Below are 23,155 nucleotides of genomic sequence, written 5' to 3'. Positions count from 1 at the left end.
ATATTTTGGTGTTTCTATTTTTAGTTACTAATTTGGACTAAAAATTAACAAGTTTGCTTTTCTTCATCTAAAACATTGGTTATTTTACGAAGGAACTGTAAGGATTTTAAATAACTTTTCAGTAATTTCAACAAAGAAATTATCTTTAAGGCAAAAATGTATGATGGATTGCAAATCTATTTTTATTATATCTTCACTTTTACCAGTGTGACATATGTGTGTGTTTACACAAGTGCTTTAACTACCAGCAACGTAAGAAAAATCTGTGTACTAAAAATGTGAAAATACTTTCCCGGTTTGTGTTTTCATTCTCCCAATGTAGGTTTTGGATGACAAGCTTGTATTTGCAAAAGTACACCCCCTGTGGGAGGTGTTCTGTACATACGCTGAGATACTGCACATAATATTGCCTCTGAAGCCCAATGATCTGAAAACCCGGTCCTCAGCCTTTGATAACTTGAGATGTTTTATGAAAGTCCTCCAAGTGGATGAAAGTATCAACAACCGGAACAAGAGCTTTTCTTTGCCCTATTTGAGAAGAGCTCCGTGAATGACTTTTATATTCAGCATAGAGATACATTCTCCAATCCAACCACCAGAAACCGCATTGTAAGTCTAAACCGAGTTTAGCTGCTGTCTTGGGGGTGATTTAGAACCTGCTGTTGAATTATCAGTGATTTGGTTTGGTTGGTTTGATTTGGTTTTTAAAAGCTGCCCATAAAAAGGAAAAAAGAGAAAGAAAAGAAATATGCCTACAGATTCCTGTTAGGATAGTAAACAGTGGCTGGTTAGTTACCTTGTATAAGCCACAAGCTCTCTTAGAACATTTTTAGGTTTACTTCATCCTTTCTCAGATCAAGTATCAAGTAAGGGACAGTGTTAAAAAAAATTCAGGATTAACAGGTTTGTGAGCTCCAGGATTTGCAAGGCAGCTTTCCCTCCCCATGGTGTAAGTCAAATGGCAGAATTGAAATAAAGCACCTCATGTATCCTCCGGTGTTAACAGGAAAAGGCTAATCTTCTTGACCTTGTTTCTTCCTGGGTAAAATGAAGATAATATATCAGGAGGCGACAAGCTCATTTAAGGCAGGAAGCATGTTGTCTTGTTCACTGCTGAATCTCAGGCACTGGGAAGGCTGAGTTTAACGAGCGAATGAATGAACGAACTGTACTTCCCCCACAGTTACCATGTGGGACAGTGAGGATTAGAAGCTAAGAGCATAGACTAGAGGGGAGGGCACAGCTCAAGTGATGGGGTGCATGCTTAGCAAGCATAAGGTCCTGGGTTCAGCCCCCATCACGTCCTCTAAAATAGACATATAACCCTAATTACCTCCCCTCCCCCACCAGAATTACCTTATTATCTCCCCACCACCAAAAAAAAAAAAAGAGAAGTGGCCAAGAGCGTAGACTCAAGCTGGAACACCTGTGTTGGTTTCTCGCTGTCGACCTTGTAAATGTCATTTACCCTCTGTGTCTATCAAGTTCCTCACCAATAAAATGGGGATAATTGTAGTACCAACCTCGTAGAGATGCTATGGGGATTAATGAATCTGTGTCAGTGATACAACAGCCCTGGCTTATATTAAGTACTATGCATCTGTCAGCTCTTTTCATAATTACTGACAGATGTTATTATCGACAAAAGACGTATTAGTTCTTTGAAAGAGAAATGCATGTTAGACCATTTCATTTATCACTTTCTGTAATTCAGGCTTTTCCCTCTGAAATAACATTTTATGTCTGTGCACTAGAAAGCCACAGGGCTTTCCAAATTTCATCTGTCTGGGTTCTTGTCATGATGGCAATACTGCAGATTGCTGACATTTTTTAGGGACTCCGTCTGAGATGACAGCAACCCCTCAAATTTACGAGCGCTTCTCTAACTGATAATATCTCGCTAGAAATGAAGTTTTTATAATGTAACAACTTCAGATGCTTAATGATGCCATAAATGCAAGGATGTTATATCTAAGCTCTTTAAATAAATCTTGTCATTGAAATAAAGGAAATACTATATTATAGCCCTCTATGACTTTGTTATCTTTGCTATCTGTTTATCTGACTCTCTAAGACCAAAGAAAGCAAATACTAAGATTGATCATTACTACTGTGTGGTACACGTATTTGTGGATGAAGACAATATTGAAATGCACTGTTTAAGATATTAAAATGGACATTAAACAGCTTCTTGATGCACATGCATGAACAGAACAGGGAGCTGGGTGCAGGGAGCAGACACTGAGCTTCCTGGATTAGAGACCCAGCTTAGCAGTCCAGCCCAGCAGTCCACATGTTTCATATTTATGTCCCAGCAAAATTAGCAGTGAGAGTCTTAAATGAACTTTGGGGACACTTGCAAACAGCTGTCATGATTACTAATGTGGGACATTCTACAGTGTTTATTTGGCATCTGTGCATAACCAGTTCTTTTCCACTAAAGCTTCTTGTAATTGCTGGTCCCACATCCAGGTTGAGGAATCATCTCATGTGTTGTTTGGGAGGGAGGTAAGTGGAGTCAGGACCCATGTTAAGGCTGGGTGGGTAATAATCTGGTGCTAGTACAAGAGAAAGGAAAGTAGGTCAGGTGGGAAGGAGAATGACTGGATTTAAACTTTGTTTCTTGAGTAAGCTAAATATATGACATCATGTCAAGTTACTTTGTTGTTTATATTCCATTTGCTGTCACCAAATAACTACTGAATTGTGGGGACAAAAATGCCTGGGTTTTAGAATTGACCCTGCCCCTAACCTGCCAGAGTCCAGGTTCCTCTGGGTGCCCAAAGAGGGGGCTGGACCATCAGGTGTCCCTCCACTGCAGCAGTTTGGGCACTTGGGTGGCCTAGATTTTTGCTGTGGAAGACTGGCCCGGTTGTAGGACATTAAGCATCTGCAAGGTGGTCCCAGGACTGTGACATCTAAGCGTTCCTTTCCACCCACGTTTGCAAATGACCCTCAAGGGGTTAATATTAATCCTGGGTGAGAATTATGAAAAATTATATGGTACCTCCATCCCTCCTGGCAAGTGAGGGCCCCTTATTTACAAATGACCATGAAGTATTAGCACCAGATTTTATCAACAGAACATGTGAACATTTTGTGACAGTGACACTCACCTGTTTGCTTCTGATTCCCAGTGCCACTTCAACCTCCATCAGAGGACTTCAGCTGCCCCAGCGATCAGGGCCTTCTGTACAGGGAATGGGCTCCTCCTCGAAGCACAGACAAGCAGCAGCCCTTAGGTCTCATCAGGTGAGCTGTTGTGGAGAGCACTCCAGTGGGAAGGGCTCAGGGTTGTCCTCATGGCATCTGAGTGTGACAGTCCTCCAAGAGTGTTAACAACCAGGAAGCTCACAGGAGCTCTGAACTTCGTTGCCCCAAGTTTTTACTGCAGGCTTTATTACAAAGCCATGATTTATTGGGTCACTACCGACATGGCTAACCCAAACCCTAACTGTAAGTCAAACCTTTCCTTAGCCCTAAACTTTGAGCCCCTTCCTCTCCTGGTGGCCACTCACTTGTCACAAAGCTTAAAGCCCCACTCCTCTAACCACATGGTTGGTGTCTCTGGCTGGCCAGTCCCCATCCTGAGTCATCTCATGAACACAAGCCATCCAAGGTTCCACCATGAATAGCATAGACACTCCTATCTTGGGAAATTTGGAAGCTTTAGCGGTTGCTGCCTAGGAACTGGGAAAAAAGACCTACCAAATTCTTCATTAAATAGGAGTAAATGTTATATTTCATTTAAATTATAAAATAAGAGAGAAATTCTCACTGCTTTTCTGTATCTGCTGTTCGACACCGTTTCACTACACCACGTGATTGTAATGTCGTGCTCAGCATGTGTCTTCTCAGAGCACCAGCGCTGGCTGCTCCCCGGGAGCTTATGCTGTTTGGGCAAGGCTGCTGGGGGGATACAGGCCAAGGACAACCGAGAAAACAAAAATAATCGGGCAAATAAGGAAACAATGTCAGATTGAAATGAAGAAATAACACAGTGTTGAGATGGGAGTCTTGGGGGGAAGTGAGTTAAGAAAGTTATCTTTGAGTAGGTTACATGTGAGCTGAGATGGTGAAAAGGAGGCTGGAATTTGAAGATCTGGGAAAAGTCACCCATGGAATAGAGGCAGCTTGTCTATTGGCCCTGAGGCACAAATGTGTTCAGCAGGTTTGAGGAGATACTGGAGCCAGCGCTGGTGAGAGTGATGAGACGCGAGGTTTAGAAGGGCATCAGGAGCACGGAAAGGAGTGTAGACTCTAAGCGCAGTGAGAAGCAGTCATGATAGCTTAAGCACTAAAGTAATTTTCTCTCACTCACATTTTGCAAAGATAATGTGGAGAATGTATAGCAGGGACTCAGGAAGCAGGGAGGCCAGGTAGGAAGCTCTTGGATTGGGCCAGATGAGAGATGGTGGGAGCCAATGAGGAATGCGTTTGGGGAGTGGGGCTGACAGGATGCAGTTATGGGCTGGCTGTGGATGGTTAGGAGAAGAGGAGGGTCAAGGTAGCCCCAGGTCGGTCTGGAGCCAGGTGTCTGTTCTTTCTTTTCTCAGTGCCCCATGCAGTTGCCCATCTACTTGGGCAAACCTCTTAACCTTCAAAGTGAGGGTTTTAAAACACTGAAGTCTATTTGTTGTTTCACATTTTATGGAAAGATTCAAACATGTACAGAAATAGAGAGAACAGTACAGCCAGCCTGCCTGTATCAGTCACCCAGCTCCAGAATTATAAACTCAGAGTCACTGTTGTTGCATCTTTCATCTCCATCTCCTCCCCTCCCCCACTATGGGGTCATTTTGAAGACAATCCTACATAGCTTAACCTTTCATTAGTGAAATGACAAGGTCTCTTTCAAATAAAATTGGAATATTCTTTTTTTTAGGGTTACAAAATAATTCCCTGCTTGTCACAAAAATACACTTTTAAGTAGTTTTGGGGTTGAAATCAAGATCCAGACAAGATTCAGACATTGCAGCTAGCATATCTCTCAAGTGTGTTCTAATCTATAATTTTCCTGTTTCTCATTTTCCTTGAAATTGCTGAGGGGTTTCTCTATTTCCTGTTTGGCTGATTTCATTCTCCCCTATGGTGTTAGACTTGTTTCTCCATCCTATGTATTGGCTTTAGCTAAGTGATTTAATCCTCCCCTAAAAGCTTGGTCTGATTGAGGTTCAACTTTGTGCAAAAATATTTTTTATGTGAAGTTTTGTACTCCTGTCATAAGGTACATAATATTACAGTTGACTCTCTTTTTTGTGATGACAGCAGCCAAAAATGATTGTCACCCGGGATCATTATTTCATAAGGAATTTTATTTCATGTGGTCATACTCTAATTTCCTCCCTCAATTATCAGCAGGATCAGTCACGAAGAGGCACTTTCTCCTTAACCCGGGTTATCCTTTAGAACACAGTTTTAAAGGAGGATATTTGTTAATATGTAAATATTTAAAATTGATAATTTTTTTTTCTTTTTAATTTTTTTTTCTAATGGAGGTACTGAAGATTGAATCTAGGACCTTATGCATGCTGAGCACACACTCTGCCACTGAGTGTACCCAATCCCAGTTGAGATTCACATTTATTTGATATCTTCCTTCTGTTATTTTTGTTTTGTGTTATACAGAATTTGAAGGCAGGGCAATGGGTTTGACCGCTTTTTAATCATTCTTTATGGGCTTTTGGGGTTTGTGTGTGTGTTTGTGTTTGTAAAGAAAACAATTTTCCCACTATTTTAAGTATGTATTGCTAAGGCAATTATGTTGATCTTTTCCCTGCTCCTGGTCCATGTATTCCCTTGTTACTTCCCACTAGTGGCCCCTTGAGCTCTGTGACAAGACTAGCATGTCGTTAATCCATGTGGAAGGAGATCTGAAGAGATTTATTCAAGGAGATGAAATTTGTAGACAATGTATTGGAAAGTATTGTGAAAGTTGTTCGTTAAGAGAAGGTCTGAGGTTGAATTGTTAAGTGCACAGAAATCTAAGCTATGAACTACCAAGACAATTATTAACTCCAGGAAAACAAAGTAGGGAAGAAAAGGTAAGACTAGCACAAATTGCTACAGCTTTGAATAGTCTGTACAGAGTAATAATAATGTAAAGCAAGGATACTGAGCTGATGAAAATTATAATGTAACTGTATTAAAAGGTTGGAAGAAAGAAGGTTTGGGTATGTAGATGAGATGGGGTTTGAAAGAGATCTGAACCCTCATTTTCCAAAATAGAAAGTTAAATAGGTGATACATAAAGCTGAAAAAGTTATTAGGCTGTGTTACAAGGATATTAGTCAGAGAAAGGGAGTAAGTATTCCAAGAGTCAGCAGTAGGAGCTGAACGTGGTTGTTTCTGGCCAGGAAATGGGGCAGTTGTTGGGAACTGCTCCTTTTTACAATCGGTGTTCGAGAACTGTTTGACTCTTTATTGAATGTATGGCATTAGTTTGATAAAAAGAAATCAAAGCTGAATTTTGAAAAATTTATGTTAAGAATTGGGGTGCTTTTGCAGAGAGAGATAACAATCAGCAAAACTACATTTGAAGGGATCCTCATTATTCCTTGCATTTCAGCAAGGACTAGGAGGCAGACATCTGTTTAAGGTTCAAAAATTCTGTCTGACCTTCCTGCCGACTTGTAACCTTTGGAAGTAATGAACTCCCCGTCACTGTAAATATCCAGGCAGAGGCTGCCTGACCAGCTCTCTAACTGTAGCAGGGTGTGTTTACCATTGGGCAGTTAGAGCAGGCAACTTCTAACATTCTTTCAGTTTTGAATTTGGCATTTTCAGGATGGATAGTTGATAAGAATGTATTACAAAAAGCTTAACAAGAAAGTCCAAGACATCTCAAACCCATTGCCAGGGTTTTCTCTGCCAGACACCATCCTAAGCCTGCCACCAGTGAGGCAGGCCACAAAGCCCAGTCACATAAGAATGAACACACTTTGTCGCTCCTATCTGATTTGGCATCAGTCTCAGCCCTTTTCCCCATGGAATGGTCCACGCCCATGTCTCTGACGATGGAGCTGGTCTCACAGCAGCTCTATGAGCACTGGTCCAGCCCAAGGGATTCCTGCATGAAGTTTTCCAGGATTCCAGGCTATTCTCAGAGCTGAGTCCCCCTTAGGCTAAGCCCACGGAACTCATCTTAGCTCCAGACTGAGCCGGAAGCCTCAGAGAGAACTCAGAGCTGAGGAAATCCACAGGTTTTACCCAGCACTGCCGAATCATCAGTGAGCCAGTTGAGGGAAGGATCAGCAACAGCAAGACACACCTGAGCTGCCGTCTCATTGTTCCACCTCATCCCTAAACCCTCTGTGTCTGCCTGTCTGTGTCGGTCTCCCTTTTAGGATCAGCCTGGCACCACTTCATGCCCTGCCTCCTTTCTTCTAATCTTGCCTCCCTGGCCTGTTCCATCTACTCCAGATTAACTGAGAAAAGGTTTTAAAACCTAGGAACAACAGACGTGCTAGATACAAAGAATACAGGGCAATGTCTTCCTCAGCCACATCCCTCCTGCCCTCTCCCATTCCCTCAATGTCAATGAGTTTTATAAATATTTTGTCAGACAGACATTGCACTCGCAGTTGTTATCATTATCAGCCATTTCCTTATTATCTGTGGTTTATGATGCATTTGCTCCAGGGACTTTCCCGAGATAAGGCAGGAGCAGATGACTGAGCCACTTGTTGATGTCCACTTGTGTCAAGCCTGTTAAGAATGATTTTTGGGGGGATTTGTTGAATGTGCCAGACTGTCCAGTGAGTGGTGATGATCCCCTGCATCTGCTCTCGAGTTGGCCTCATCCCCTCCTTTGCTCTGTTCTCATTTATCTCTCTTCAGCAGGTGAGCCAGTGATCTGTACTTCTATGATACATAAAACACTTCTTATTTCATGGTAGAATTTGGGGGCTGCTATGAAAACGGATATGTTTTAAGAGTGAATTGAGTCGGAGGTTTAAACTTAAAGCCCCCTTGATTTAGAATCAGAAATTAATATGATGGAGGGAGGGTATAGCTCAGTGGTAGAGTGCATGTCTAGCATGCATGAGGTCCTGGGTTCAATCCCCAATGCCTCCATTTAAAAACAAATAAATAAACCTAATTATGCCCCCCAAAAAAGAAAAAATAAATTAACATGAGGATGAAGCTACAGAGTGATTATTTGTGTCTTCTGAAACTTCCTTCTGTCTTTCTGCAGGAAATTCTAAGGAGAGAAGTTCGGAATCTACTTTGCTTGGCTGGGCTATTACACTCAGATGCTCCTCCTGGCAGCAGTCGTGAGGGTGACTTGCTTTCTGTGTGGATATTTTAATCAAAATAACTGTACCTGTGGGTAACTTGTCTTTATTCCTTCTTACCGTGCTTACTTAACTTAGAATGACATTCTCCAGGAGCATCCATGTTGCTGCAAATGGCCCTATATTGTCAGTTTATATGGCTGAGTAGTATTCCATTGTATAAATATACCACTTCTTTAGCCAGTCATCCGCTGATGGACATTTAGGCTATATCCATGTCTTGGCTACTGTAAATAGTGCTGCTATGAACATTGGGATGCAGGTGTCATCCTGAAGTAGGGTTCCTTCAGGATACATGCCCAGGAGCAGGATTCATAGGTCATATGGCAAGTCTATTCCTAGACATTTGAGGGAACTCAATACTCTTTTCCACAGTGGCTGCACCAAACTGCATTCCCACCAGAAGTGTAGGAGGTTCCCCTTTCTCCACAGCCTCTCTAGCATTTGTCATTTGTGGATTTTTGAATGATGGCCATTATGACTGGTTTGAGGTGATACCTCATTGTTGTTTTGATTTGCATTTCTCTGATAATTAGTGACATTGAGCATTTTTTCATGTGCCCATTGATCATTTGTATGTCTTCCTTGGTGAATTGCTTGTTTAGGTCTTCTGCCCATTTTTGGTTTAGGTTATTTGGTTGTTTCTTATTAAGTCATTTGAGCTGCTTATATATTCTGGAGATCAAGCCTTTGTCAGTTTCATTTGCAAAAATTTTCTCCCATTCTGTAGGTTGTCTTTTTTTTACATATGGTGTCCTTTGCTGTGCAGAAGCTTGTAAGTTTCTTTAGGTCCCATTTGTTTATTCTTGCTTTTATTTCTATTGCTTGGGTAGACTGCCCTAAGGGAACATTTCTGAGATGTATGTCAGATATTTTGCCTGTATTTTCTTCTAGGAGGTTTATTGTATCTTGTCTTATGTTTATCTTGCTGAAGAGACTGTCTTTATTCCATTGTATATTCTTCCCTCCTTTGTCGAAGATTAGTTGACCAAAAGTTTGTGGGTTCATTTCTGGGCTCTCTATTCTGTTCCATTGGTCTATATGTATGTTTTTGTACCAATACCATGCTGTCTTGATGACTGTAACTCTATAGTATTGTCTGAAGTCTGGGAGAGTTATTCCTCCAGGCTCTTTCTTTTTTTTCTTCAGTAATACCCTGGAATTTCTATGTCTTTGATGGTTCCATATAAATTTTATTGTGATTTGTTCTAGTTCTATGAAATATGTCTTGAGTAATTTTACAGGGATTGCATTAAATCTGTATATTGCCCTGGGCAGTGTGACCATTTTAACAATATTGATTCTTGCAATCCAAGAGCATGGGATACCTTTCCATTTTTTAAAGTCTTCTTCAATTACCTTCACCAATGGTTTATAGTTTTCTGTGTATAATTCTCTCACCTCTGTGGTTAGATTTATTCCTAGAAATTTTATTACTTTGGGTGCTATTTTAAAGTGTTTTATTTCTTTACTTCCTTTTTCTGTTGATTCATCATTAGTGTAAAGAAATGCAACTGATTTTTGAACATTAATCTTGTAACCTGCTACCTTGCTAAATTCTTCGATCAGCTCTAGTAGTTTTGGTGTGGACCTTTTAGGGTTTTCTATATATAGTGTCGTGTCATCTGCATGTAGTGACACTTTTACCTCTTCTTTTCCAATTTAGACCCCTTTTACTTCTCTTACTTGCCTGATTGCTATGGTCAGGACTTCCAAGCCTATGTTGAATAGGAGTGGTGATAGTGGCATCCTTGTCTTGTCCCAGAATTTAGTGAGAAGCTTTTGAGGTTTTCACCATTTAGTGCTATGCTGGCTGTAGGTTTGTCATATATAGCTTTCATGATGTTGAGTTATGTTCCCTCAATACCCACTTTGGTGAGAATTTTTATCATAAATGGGTGTTGAATTTTATCAAAAGCTTTTATGCATCTATTGAGATGATCATGTGGTTTTAGTCCTTTCTCTTGTTGATGTGAAGTATTACATTGATTGATTTGTATATGTTAAACCACCTTTGTGTCCCTGAGATGAACCCCATTTGAGCATGTTGTATAATCTTTTTTATGTGCTGTGGAATTCTATTTGCTAGTATTTTGGTAAGGACTTTTTTGCATCTGTGTTCATCAGTGATATTGGTCTGTAATTCCCTTTATTGGTGGTGTCTTTGCCTGGTTTTGGTATCAGGGTGATTGTGGCTTCATAGAATGAGTTTGGGAATATTCCTTCTTTTCAGTCTTCTGGAAGAGTTTGAGAAGGACTGGTAGGAGTACTTCTTTGTATGTGTGGCAGAATTCCCTGGTGAAGCTGTCCAGTTCTGGATTTTATTTGTAGGGATTCTTTTTTTATTGTTAATTCGATTTCATTCCTAGTGATCGGTTTGTTCAAGTGGTCAGTTTCTTCTTGATTCAGTTTTAGTGGACTGTATGTTTCCAGAAACTTGTCCATCTCCTCTAGGTTATCCCTTTTTTATGTAGTTTTTCATGATATTCTCATATGATATTCTATATTTCTATGTTATTTGTTGTAATTTCTCCATTTTCCTTTCTTATTTTGCAAATTTGTGCTCTCTCTTTTTTCTTCTTTGTGAGTTTGGCCAGAGGTTCTCGATTTTATTTACTCTTTCAAAAAATTGCTTTTGGTTTGATTGATTATTTTCTCTATTACTTTTAATCTCTATTTTATTTATTTCCTCCCAGATCTTAATTATTTCCTTCCTTCTGCTGACTTTTGGGTGTTTTTACTCTTCAGTTTCTAGTTCTTTTAACTGGTGGGTTAGATTTTTTTTATGATATTGTTCTTCTTTTTTGAGGAAGGCCTGTATCACTCTAAACTTTCCTCTTAGCACTGCTTTTGCTTTGTCCCATAAGTTTTTTGTGGTTGTTTTCATTTTCATTTGTCTCAAGGTATTCCTTAATTTCAACTTTGATTTCATCATTGACCCATTTTTTTTAATACCATGTTGTTTAATCTCTATGCTTTCCTTTTTTTTATGCTTTGTTTCTCTGAAGTTGTTTTCTAGTTTCAATGGCATTGCGGTCAGTAAAGATGCTTGAGATAATTTCTATCTTCTTAAAATTTTTGAGGCTTCTTTTGTGACCAAGTACATGATGAATCCTAGAAAATGTTCCACGCACACTTGAAAAGAATGTATATCCTAATTTGGGGGGTTGTAATGCTCTGAAAATATCCACTAAATCTAATTTTTCTAATGTATCATTTCATTTCTCTGTTGCCTTATTTATTTTTTGTGTGGAAGATCTGTCTAGTGATGTTAAAGTGGTGTTAAAACTTCTGACAATGATTGTATTCCCATCAATTTCCCCATTTATCTCTGTTAGTAGTTGTTTTATGTACTTAGGTGCTCATGTTGGATGCATATATATTAATGATTATAATATCCTCATCTTGTTTTGCTCCTTTAATCATTATAAAATGCCTTTATTTATCTTTCTTTATGGCCCTTGTTTTAAAGTCTATTTTGTCTGAAATCAGAACTGCTACACCTGCTTTTTTGGAGTTTCCATTTGCATGGAATATCCTTTTCCGTCCATTCACTCTCAATCTATATGTGTCCTTCTCCCTAAAGTGTGTCTCTTGTATGCAGTTTATTGAAGTTTCTTGCTTTATTATCCAGTCTGCCACTCTGTCTTTTGACTGGAGCATTTAGTCCATTATCATTTAGAGTAATTAATGATAAATGAGTGTTTATTGCTATTTGAACTTATATTTGCAGTTGATTTCATATTTCTTCTTTGTTCCTTTCTTCTTCCTTTTGTGGTATGGTAATTTTCCTTTGTGTTATCTTGGATTGTATTTAGTTTTTGTTACTCACTTGTAAGTTTTTGGCTTGTGGTTACACTTTTTTGTAAGTCTGTTAACCAATTACTGTGACTGTGTGTACTAAACAGATAGTAATGTAATCTCAAACCCATCCTACCGAGAACAAAAAATTTAAGAAAAAAGAAGAAAAAAAAGATACTCTATATTTTCTTGCTTCCCTCTCCCACTCAATGATTTAGATGTCTTCTTTTACAATTTCATGTTTATTCTATTTGTAATTCATGGTAGTATCATCTTTCCAGTTATAAGCTCTCATTTCTGTATCATCCTGCTTCTTTTTTATTTAGAGTGTACCTTACAATATTTCTTTTAGCATGGGTTTAGTGTTGCTAAAGTCTTTTAGTTTTTCTTCTCTGTGAAATTCATTACCTCTCCCTCTGTTCTAAAGGATAGCCTTGCTGCAGAAAGTATCCTAGGCTGCATCTGTTTTTTCATTCAGGACTTTGAATACATATTTCCACTCCCTTCTGGCCTGTAGTGTTTCTGTAGAGAAATCAGCTGAGAGCCATCTCTTGTAACTCACTCTTTGTTTTTCTCTTGCTGCCTTTAGGATCATTTCTTTATCCTTCAGTCTGGCCATCTTGATTTTGTTGTCTTGGTGTGAGTCTCTTTAGGCTCTTCCTGTTTGGGAACCTCTGAGCCTCCTGTACTTGGGTGTCTGATTCTTTCTTTATGTTTGGGAATTTTTCAGTTATGATTTCTTTAAATACCTTCTCCATCCCCTTTGTTCTTTCTTCCCCTTCTGGAACTCTTATGATGCATAGATTGGCATGCTTTATATTATCCCATAGGTTCCTTATATTGTTTTCATTGTGTTTTATTTTTTTCTCTCAACTGTTCTGATTGTGTGCTTTCTGTTGTCCTGTCTTCTAGGTCACTTATTCGTTCCTCTGCATTATCTAGCCTGCGTTGTACTGCCTTTAGGTCAGATCTCATTTCAGCCAATGAATTTACCAATTCTACTTGGCTCTTCTTTATAGCTACTATTTTGTTTTTGACATATTTTATGTCTCTAAACACTATCTCTTTTAATTCCTTCAGTAATTCGATCACTTCTTTTTAGAAATCTTGATCTAATAGGCCATTAATATCTATTTCATTGATCGTTCTTTCAGGGGATTTCTCTTTCTCTTTTAATTGGGAATACTTCCTCTGCTTCTTCAACTGCTCATATCTCTCTGGCACTGTGGCTTAAGGAGTATCAGTTATCTATTGTGGCCCTTAAAGGGGTTTATTTCTTTATCTATCTAAGGCCTATGCTGGAATAAAACTTAAAAACAAGAGAGAGAAATAGAATTTTAAAAGAATGGAGGAAAAGAAGGTTTGAAAACAGTGCATAATCAATAATAGAAGAGCAAGTTGAAGAAGAATAGGAATCGAGTTGAGATGTCTTTTTAAAACCTTAATAAAAAGAAGAAAAAAATCAAAACACAATATTTAAAACCTGTGAATAATCAATAACAGATCAAATCCAAGAGAATTAAAAATGAAATGAAAATTGTAAACATATAGAACTGTTTAAAAAGTAAAGATTAAAAAGCTAATAGAAAATAAAACAGGTATAAAAAGATTTTAAAAACAAAGATGTGTTCTCCTAGAGACTGAACGCTCTTAATGGTTTTATTGAGAGGTCTTTGTGTCTTCGCCCTGTTTCATGAACTCAGCTTGCTCTGTTGGCCCCCTCGTCTGTGCTGCTCACAGTGTCCATTGGCAAGAAGATTGCACCCCTCCAACACTGGGTCAGGTGCTTCTCTCCTTCGCGGTGGGCGGGTGGGTCACTCCCCGTCCGGATGCCACAGTCAGTGCTGTGTCAGTTGCTCCATAGGTGGGCTCAGCTTCAAGAATAACAGGTTTATGGAGATATAATTCACATACCATAAAATGCAGCCTTTGAAAGTGTGCATTAGGGTTTTATGTACATTTCAGGGTTGTGTAGCCATCACCCCCAAAAGGAACCAGTACCCTTTAGTAAGTCAGTCCCTAACCTTCCTTTCCCTTAGCCCTCAACAGCCACCACTCTACTTTCTGCCTCTATGGGTTTGCCAGTTGTAGGCATTTCATATAAGTAGAACCATACAGTATGCTGCCTTTTTTGATTATCGTCTTTCATTTAGTGTGACGTTGTCAAGGCTCATCCATCGTGTAGCATATATCAATACCCAAATTCCTTTTTGTATTCATATAATATGCCATAGTTATAAATACACCACATTGCTTATCCATCCATCAGTTGATGATGAATAATTCTGCTGTAAATGCTCATGGACAAGTTTTTGTGTGAACACATTTTCACTTCTCTTCAGGATATATCAAAAAATGGAATTGCTGGGATGTATTCTACTTTTAAATTTTTGAGGAATTGCTAATATAGTTTTAAAGTGACTGAAGCATTGTATATTTCCAGAAATAATGTATGAGGAGTCCAGTTTCTCCACATCCTCAACTACACTTTTTATAACTGGGTTTATAGATTCATATTTATATATCATATATCATATATATTTGTCATCCTAGTTGGTATGAAGTGGTATGTCATTGTGATTTTGATTTCTGTTTCCCTAATGCCTACTGATGTTGAACATCTTTTTATGTGCTTAGTTCCCATTCGTATGTCTTCTTTGGAGAAACACCTATTCAAATTCTTTGCCCATTTTAATTATATTTGTCTTTGTATTGTCATGTTTTAAGTCTTCTTTGTCTATTCTGGATAAAAGTCCCTTATCAGGGAAAATTTTGGAAATATTTTCATCCATCCTGTGTATTGTCTTCTTACTTTCTTCATGAAGTCCTTTGAAGCACAGAAGTTTTTAATTTTACTGAAGTCCAGTTTACTTGATTTTTTCCTTTTGTTGTTTGTGCTTTTGGTGTCATATATTACAAGTATTTGTAATCCAAAGTCCTGAAGATTTTCTCATTGTTCATTTTCTAAATGTTTTATAGTTTCAGGTCTGTGATTTATTTTGAGTTAATTTCCATAAATGGTGTTAAGATAAAAGTTCAGTTTTCTTTCTTTTCAGGTGTATGTACAGGTGTCCCAGCATCATTTTTGTAAAGATTATTTTTCCCCATTGGATTGTCATGGCACCTTTGTCAAAAATTATATGGCTGTGTGTAAGACTTTGTTTATGGTCTCTTAGTTCTTTTCTCTCAATCTATTTTTCTGTCCTTTCTGCAAGTATCACACTGTATGGATCACAGTTTTGTTAGTGAGTTTTGAATTTGGAAACTTCAAAACTTTGTTCTTTTTCAAGATTGTTTTGACTATTTTGGGTATCTTGCATTTCCATATTAGTTTTAGGATCAGCTTGTTCATTTCTGCCAAAAAGCCAGAGCTGCATTGAATGTATAGGTCATTTTGAGGACAATGGCCATCCTAACAATAATAAGGCTTCTGATCCATGAACACAGAAGAGCTTTCCATTTATTTTAGGTCATTTTTAAATTCTATCACTAGTATTTTAGTTTTCAATATACATGTTTCAGATATTTTTCTCAGTATTCCACATATTTTTCTTAATATTACTAATTATTTTATTCTTTTTGATGCTATTGTAAATGAAAAGGTTTCCTTCATTTTATTTTTAGATTATTCACTGCTGTTGAATAGAAATGTAATTAATTTTTATATATTCATTTGTGTCTTACAATTTTGGTCAGACTGGGTTATTAATTCTAAGAGGATTTTTTTTTCTTTTCTCTCTATTTTTACTTTGTGGATTCCTTGTGATTTCAATATATAATATCATGCCATCTGGAATCAAAACAGTTTTATTTCTTTCTTTCTAATCTAGAGGCTTTATTTTCTTTGTCTGATTCATTTGACTAGAACTTCTAGTACAATGTTGATTTTGGGAGGGAATAATTCAGTGCTTCTGCATTATGTATGATCTTTGCTTCAGGTTTTTCATAGATGTTCTCTGTCAAGTTGAGGAAGTTCTCTTCTATTCCTAGTTTTTATCCATTATTCTATTAATATGGTGTATTACATGAATTGACTTTTGTATGTTGTACTGCCTTTGCATACCTGGATACATCCCACTTAATAGTGGTCTATTTTATATGTTACTGTTTTGGATTTGCTTGTATTCTGTTGAGGATTTTTGCATTTATATTCATAAGAGATAGTCTTTAGTTTTCTTGTGATGCCTTTGTCTGGTTTTCGTATCAGTGTGATACTAGTCTCATTGAATGAATTGGGAAGTGTGCCCACCTCTTTATTTTCAGACGAATTTGTGAAGCATTTTTTGTTTGTTTTTGTTTTAGTTTTTTCTTTAAGTACTTGATGGAATTCACCAGTAAAGCCATACGGGCCTAGCATTTCTTTGTGTGAATGTTTTGGATTGCTATTTCAGTCACTACTTACTGTAGGATTATTTGAGTTTTCTATTTCTCCTTGAATTAGCTTCAGTCATTTATGTCCTTCTAGGAATTTATCCATTTCATCTAGATTATCTCATTTATTGGCTATATAATTATCCATGGTATTCCCTTATATTCCTTGTTATTTTTGTAAGGGCAGTAGTGACATCCTTCCTTTCATTTCTCATTTTAGTAATTTGAATCTTCTCTCTTTTTTTTTTCAGTATTAGATAAAATTTGTCAATTTTATTGATCTTTTCAAAGAACCAACTATTCCTTTTGTTGATTATTCTCTGTTGTTCATCTATTGTCTATTCCATTTATTTCTGCCTTTAGTATTTTGATTAGAATGTTTAATTCATTTATATTAATGTAATTTCTTATCAGATTGAAGTTACAACTGCTGTCTACTTTCTATACGTCTTTTTTTCCCATTCCTCTATTACTACACATTTTTGTACATAGTAAGCATTTTCAAGTGTGCCATTTTAATTTGTTTATTTTATCTTTTTCTTCTCCTCCTCCTACTCTTCCTCCTCCTCCTTCTCTTCCATTGCCCTGGAGAGTAAAATTAACATCTTGTTTTAAAGCAATCTAGTTCACATGAATACCAACTTAATTTCAACAGTACACAAAAACTTTGCTTTGGTATCAGTCTTTTCCCTCCCCCTCCTCATGCTGTCATTTTCATACAAATTGCACCTTTATACATTTATAAGCTCATCTACACAGTTTCATAAGTATTGTTTTATGCAGTTGTCCTTTACATCAAATAGAACAAAACATTTACATGTAATGCCCGATTTATACTGTTTTATTTTTTTACTCATGTAGTAGTGCTCTTTATTTTTCAGGCGAGTGTCCTTTCATTTACACCTGCTGGACTATCCTTAGTATTTCTTGTAGGGCAGGCCTGCTAGCAATGGATTCTTTCAGATTTTGTTTTTGTAGGAGTGTCTTAATTTCTCCTTTAATTTTTTTAAAGAATCATTTTGCTGGCTATAAAATACTTGGTGACAGTCTTTTCCTTTTATCTCTTTGATGATACCATCCACTGCCTTCTGGTCTCCATGGTTTTTGATGAGAAATCAACTGTCTTACTGAGGAGCCTTTCTATATGTTGAGCCACTTTTCTCTTTCGGCTGTCAAGATACTTTATTCTTGTCTTTTGACACACTGAATCTGATGTGCCTATTTTAGATGTCTCTAAGTTTATACCACATGGAGTTTGTTGAGCTGCTGGGATGTACAAATTAATATTTTCATCAAATTTGGGAAGTTTTCAGCCATTATTTCTTTATATATTCTTTCTGCCCCTTTTTTTCTCTCCCTCCTTCTGGCGCTCCCATTATGTGTGTATTGGTATTGTTGATGGTGTCCCACCTATCTCTGACACAGTGTTCATTTTTTTTTCATTCATTTTTCTTTCTGTTCCACAGACAGGGAAATCTCAGTAGTTTTAATTTAACTGACTTTTTCTTCAACAAGTTCATATCTACAGAGAAACCACTTATTGAAGTTTTTATTTTAGTCATTATATTTGTATCTCTAGAATTTCTAGTTGGTTTTTATTATAAATTTTATTTATTGTTATTCTCTGTACAATGAGATGAGCACATAATTTAATCCTTTAGGCATGGTTTCTGTTAGTTTTTTGAACATATGTGTAATTGCTTATTTATGTCTTTGTCTAGTAAGTCCAGTGTCTGGGCTACCTCAGGGAGTTTCTGTTGACTACTTTTTCCCCATCTGTTATGACCAAACTTTTCTGTTTCTTTGTACATCTTGTAATTTTCTGTTGAAAGCTGGACATTTAAAATATTACAATGTGGCAGATCTGAAAGCCTGATTTTCCTCATCTCCAGGGTTTATCGTTGCTTTCATTGTCATTGCTGCTGCTGCTATTTATTTAGTTACTTTCCTGAACAAATTCTGTAAAGTCTGTTTTCTTTATCATGCATGACCATGAGATCAGTGTGTGTGAAGAAAGCCTAGTTGTCATCACTGTAGTAATGATTGGACAGTGATTTCTTTCAATGCCTGGAGACAATCGTTTGAGCTGTTGCCAGGTGGCTGTGTGTCCACGTGCTGAGGGATGCCCTCAGCACCGGCATGCAGTCAGCAGCTCTTCCGTATCCTTTAGTTCTTGCTTATGCAGAACCTCAAGTTCAGCCAGAGTTGAAGGCTTAGGATTTTCTCAGATCTTTCCTTGCCATGTGCCACACATGTATATTGCCTTCTACAATTCTCAGAATTTTTTGGAGCTTTTTAACCCTACCTTCACCCCCAGAACGTCTCATTAATCAATTTTGCCTTCTAAGTTTCCTAGTCAGCACGTAGTTAGCCTCTACTGGTCCCACTGCCTCAGGCAGTTGTAATGTTAGATACTCACTGCTGATTGTTTCCCACACACACTCTGGGGACAGGCTGTTTGCACAGCATGAGTTTGTGACAGGTCACATAGTGACAGCTCTCTGGGGGCGGATTTTTTGGGTAACTTTAAATCACATCTGCCCCTACCTTGATTGTGAGACTATTGCTTATAAAGGCCACCATTTAGGTGAGGATACAGGGATGGGGTAGATCAAGTTACAATGCCTCAAAACTCACTATCTTTATGGAGATTTAGCTGGGTTTTTTTTCTCAAATAAAGACTCCCCGAATTGCTGGAAGTGTTGGTTTAATTTCCAGAGTTCTACAGAGGTTAATTTTGACAAATTTTACAAAGCCATTGTCATTGCTTCATAGAGGAGTAAGTTTTCCAAGATGTTTACTCAGATAGTCTAGAAGTGTATCCCATTTGCATTTGTGTTTAACTGAGTTACTTGCAAGACTAACTAATTCTACAGCTCCAGCCCCATTCACATAAGAGTCCACCTGCATGGATTCTCCTACAGCAGTGTACAACCTGTTGTCAGATTGTTGTTTTTCTTATTAAAGTGTAGGGGTTTTTAAAAATATGCTCATGAATAGCCTTTTGTCATTGTTACACGTTACAAAACTTCCACTAGTCTGTAGCTATTTTTTCCCCTCACTTATCGTTGCTTTAATGAAGTTCTCACTTTTAAGGATTTTCAGTAAAGCAGTTTGTGGATGCTGATCACACGGGTGAGGCATTTAACTACTGTCTAAACCTCAGTCTTTGCTCTGATTCACTGTCTGGAACATCTGAACACATCTACTGAACCCCATATACCAATGGATGCTGACAGACCTAATTAAAAAAATGCTTTTTAAGTAAAGCAAAAAATATTAACTTTGACACTGGAAACGACAAATCTCAAATTTCCTAGCTGATCTTGCTTTCTGTGATCATGAGCTACATCATGTTTTTAGAGCCGACAGGCATATTGAACTACTGATTTTATTTCATCGGATTTTAGAATGCAGAACACATTTCAGGCCCACTTATAGTACCATATGTGTATCTTAAATGATATGTACATATGATGATGTCTTTATTATAAGTACCTTATTTTATTTTAAGTACCTACTGCTGTGCATCTCATTAAGGAAAGCTTGAAACTGCAGTACTGAAATTTTTCATACCACCATCATCCCATAGCATCTCTTTTCCACTTATATGTTGTGTGGCAGAATATTTTTCTGCTCCCTAGAAATGATCAATGTTGAAGGGGAAAAAAAACCCCTCCTCAAATAAATATACTCCAAATCACACACTTATCTGAACGATGGCCACCATTTTAGTCCATAGTCCACACCAATCCATCTAATCATACTGACTCAGAATACTCAACATAGACAATCCACCCCTGAATTCAGGGTCCTCAACACACGTTCTATCCCCTCCCCATTCCTTGTTGACTCTGACCTACTTTTGTCCAACGTGTCCTGCCAGTCTCTTTGCTACTTGACTGCACTTTTTAATTTTTACCTTTGAGTTCCAGGCTGCGCCTAGTGATTTCCAGAGAAACGCCAGACACTTGGCTCATCAGGAGGGGCGGTGAGGATTTCAGAAAGCTGTTAAACTAACTCACTTTCAGATAGTGAGTGGCTGTTGTGCGCATTCCTTCTAGATCTCTGCCATGCCGGCTGCATCCACCCCAGCAAAATAACGTAGCTCCTCCAACCACCTCTGCCTCCATTCATCTGGGTTTCTGCTTTCAGTGACACTCAGATGCTGCTGATGGGCAATATATATATATATTTTTTAATTGAAGTATAGTCAGTTACAATGTGTCAATTTCTGATGTACAGCGCAATGTTCCAGTCCTTCATATTCACATATATATGTATGAATTCCTTTTCATATTTTTTTACTAAAGTTTATTACAAGATATTAAATATTGTTCCCTGTGCTATACAGAAGAAATTTAGTTTTTTAGCTATTTTTATATATAGTAGTTAATATTTGCAAATCTCAGTCTCTGATGGGCATTTTTAAAGCCACATCTGGAACCCTTGTTGCAGAAGTGTCTGAGAAATATATTTTCGACCTCATAGACTTTTGGTTAGGAAGTTGGAATAAAGGCTGACCTGGCTCACCTAACTTGTCTGCCTTTGTGAGTAAAGAGGTCTGGAGTTTCAAGTCCCAATGAAATGTCCTGGCCCTTCAGTAGCAAACTCTTAAAGCAACCAAAATGCTCCCGTCTACCAGAGCATGACTTGTCCTTAGACACTGCTGGACATAACCACCGATGTTGTCTAAGGCATCGTCTTCATCTGGTGCACACTTTCTTTAGATGTGTAATATCCTGATTAACAGGACAAGCTAGTTTGGATTCCCAAGGCCACAGGCAGCCTTCTGCCTGACTTTGGAGTATATATAGTCCTCTCTCAGATCAGCTAGAGCTGTCTGGTGTGTGCTTTCCCAGAGAATGTGGGTGCAGTGCTCCCCACCAGAGTCCTACCAGTTGTTTTATTGCAGGAAGAGAGAGAGTAAAAGAGACAGAACAGGAAGTTCTTGTCCAGCCTCAAACACAGTCACCCCCGTCCAGGGCTCTTGCTCTGGGACACACAGCAGTGCAGGTCAGCAGCGATGTGGCCCCGGTGTACTCCAAAACATGGTGTGGTTTTACTGGGCTATCTGTGTCTTTCATGGGCCCTGCAAAGTTCTCGGCTTTGTGAAATGGGGAACTAAGGAACTCCCACCCATGGCTGTAACTCCCAGGGTTTGCACCCTTACGGGTTTTGAGGATTTGCTGGCAACTCATTCTTTTTCACTGGGTCATTTCTCGGTTACACCTGCAATCCTGTGACTTCCTTATCAGAACTGCTCCTTACGTTCGGGATTTAGTGAAAGATGCCATTTTAGCCTGTAAGTTCATGTTCAGGGAGGAGGAGGAAGAAGCATAGATCAGAATTGCTGTTTTGCTTTTTTTTATTATTGTTTTCATAAGCCGTCTCCTGTTGTCGAATGGACACTGAGCAAATGAATGACTGTTACACTCCCATTTGAAAGATGAGAAAAACAACACTCAGGGAGAGGAGGCAAACTTCCTGAGTTTCCAAAGACCAAAAGGGATGAGCACAGAATAAGATCCCTGCAAATTTCTTGTCTGTCATTCGCCTTTAGGTCAATGACAGAGTGCCGTGTGTAGTAGTAAAGTTGTAACGTGCTTTCAAAAGGGTGCAGATGTTCTTGTTTTGTTTATAAAATCACAGTGTTTTGTCTGAGACTCTGAAAAAGAGAAACGGGTTAGTAAATGTTGGTTTCTCATCCTTGGTCCTTCCTCCCCTTCACAGATATGGACCCTTCCATCTGTAGCAGGAATAAGACAGCCCCAGCCTTGCCGTCTCATGAGATCAGTACTCACTCATTTCATTCCTGCCCACCAGTAGGTGATAAAGCACAGCGAGATTTTCATGTCCTGCTTCACTGATTCTTGTGAAATTAAGTGTTTGAAAAGGGAAGCTGCTTTTTTTTATATAAAGTGCAGTAATTTTCCTAGCAGAGAAGGAAATTGAGGATTTTCTTCATTGAAAATCAATAGAGATTTCAAGAGCATCTGTATTTCTGATGCATAGATTAAAATGACAAAATCTAGAGGGATTACCGAAACACAAGGAAGATACCAAAAGTGTCTTTAAAGAGCTTTTCTAAGACTGGGCTTTTAAAGAGACTGTTAGTTGACAGAGACCCTCTTCTCATCCATAGTCCCTCTCCTTAGGTTGGAAAGGGCCAGCGCTTCCCATGTTTGCAGTTCTGGTGCTTCAAGTGAGTTGTAGGGTAGGGCGGTGCACGTGGTGCTCCCTTCAGTTTGTCCATCCTAAGTAACCCCTGGCAGTCAGAGGGCGAGTGTTTTGCAACAACGTGAACCATTCACCATGCTCTCCGTGGTGTGTACTCATCTCAGCTCATCCAGGCTCAGGTGATGGCAGAGCAGAGAGTGGTGGCAAGAGGTCAGCCATGAGTAGCAGGAAGCAACTGGAGTCAGCTGGGGCCCAAGTGGCTAGGAGTTCCAGGTTGAATTCCCAGGACTTCCCACAGCTCATTCATTCAGCTAATACTTCTCCAGCACCTGTCATGTGCTGGTGCTTCATTGTGAACAGAACCAAATCCCTGTCCTCATGAAGATGACGTTCTAGTGGACATAAGAAATGATAAACGCAGAAGCAGATCCAGGTCAGGACACATGAGTGCTGTCTACTTTGGAGTGCACAAGGTGAGATCCTTTGGGAAGGAATGTATGATACAG

General features: G+C 38.5%; 1 long non-coding RNA gene across 2 annotated transcripts in view; it reads left to right on the top strand.

Annotated features, from left to right (window-relative positions):
* The first annotated feature begins 337 nt into the window (after positions 1–337).
* LOC140694792 (uncharacterized) overlaps positions 338–23,155 on the top strand; it is a 50,635-nt gene continuing 27,817 nt past the window's right edge. For both annotated transcript variants that reach the window (XR_012070432.1, XR_012070431.1), the window contains exons 1-3: positions 338–609; positions 3,138–3,252; positions 8,198–8,282. This is a non-coding gene — a long non-coding RNA (uncharacterized lncRNA). The remainder of the gene's footprint in view (positions 610–3,137; positions 3,253–8,197; positions 8,283–23,155) is intronic.

Source organism: Vicugna pacos, unplaced genomic scaffold (assembly GCF_048564905.1).
Source record: "Vicugna pacos unplaced genomic scaffold, VicPac4 scaffold_104, whole genome shotgun sequence".
NCBI lineage: Eukaryota > Metazoa > Chordata > Mammalia > Artiodactyla > Camelidae > Vicugna > Vicugna pacos.
Note: the sequence above shows the minus strand (reverse complement) of the source record. Positions and strands in the feature narration are given on the sequence as shown.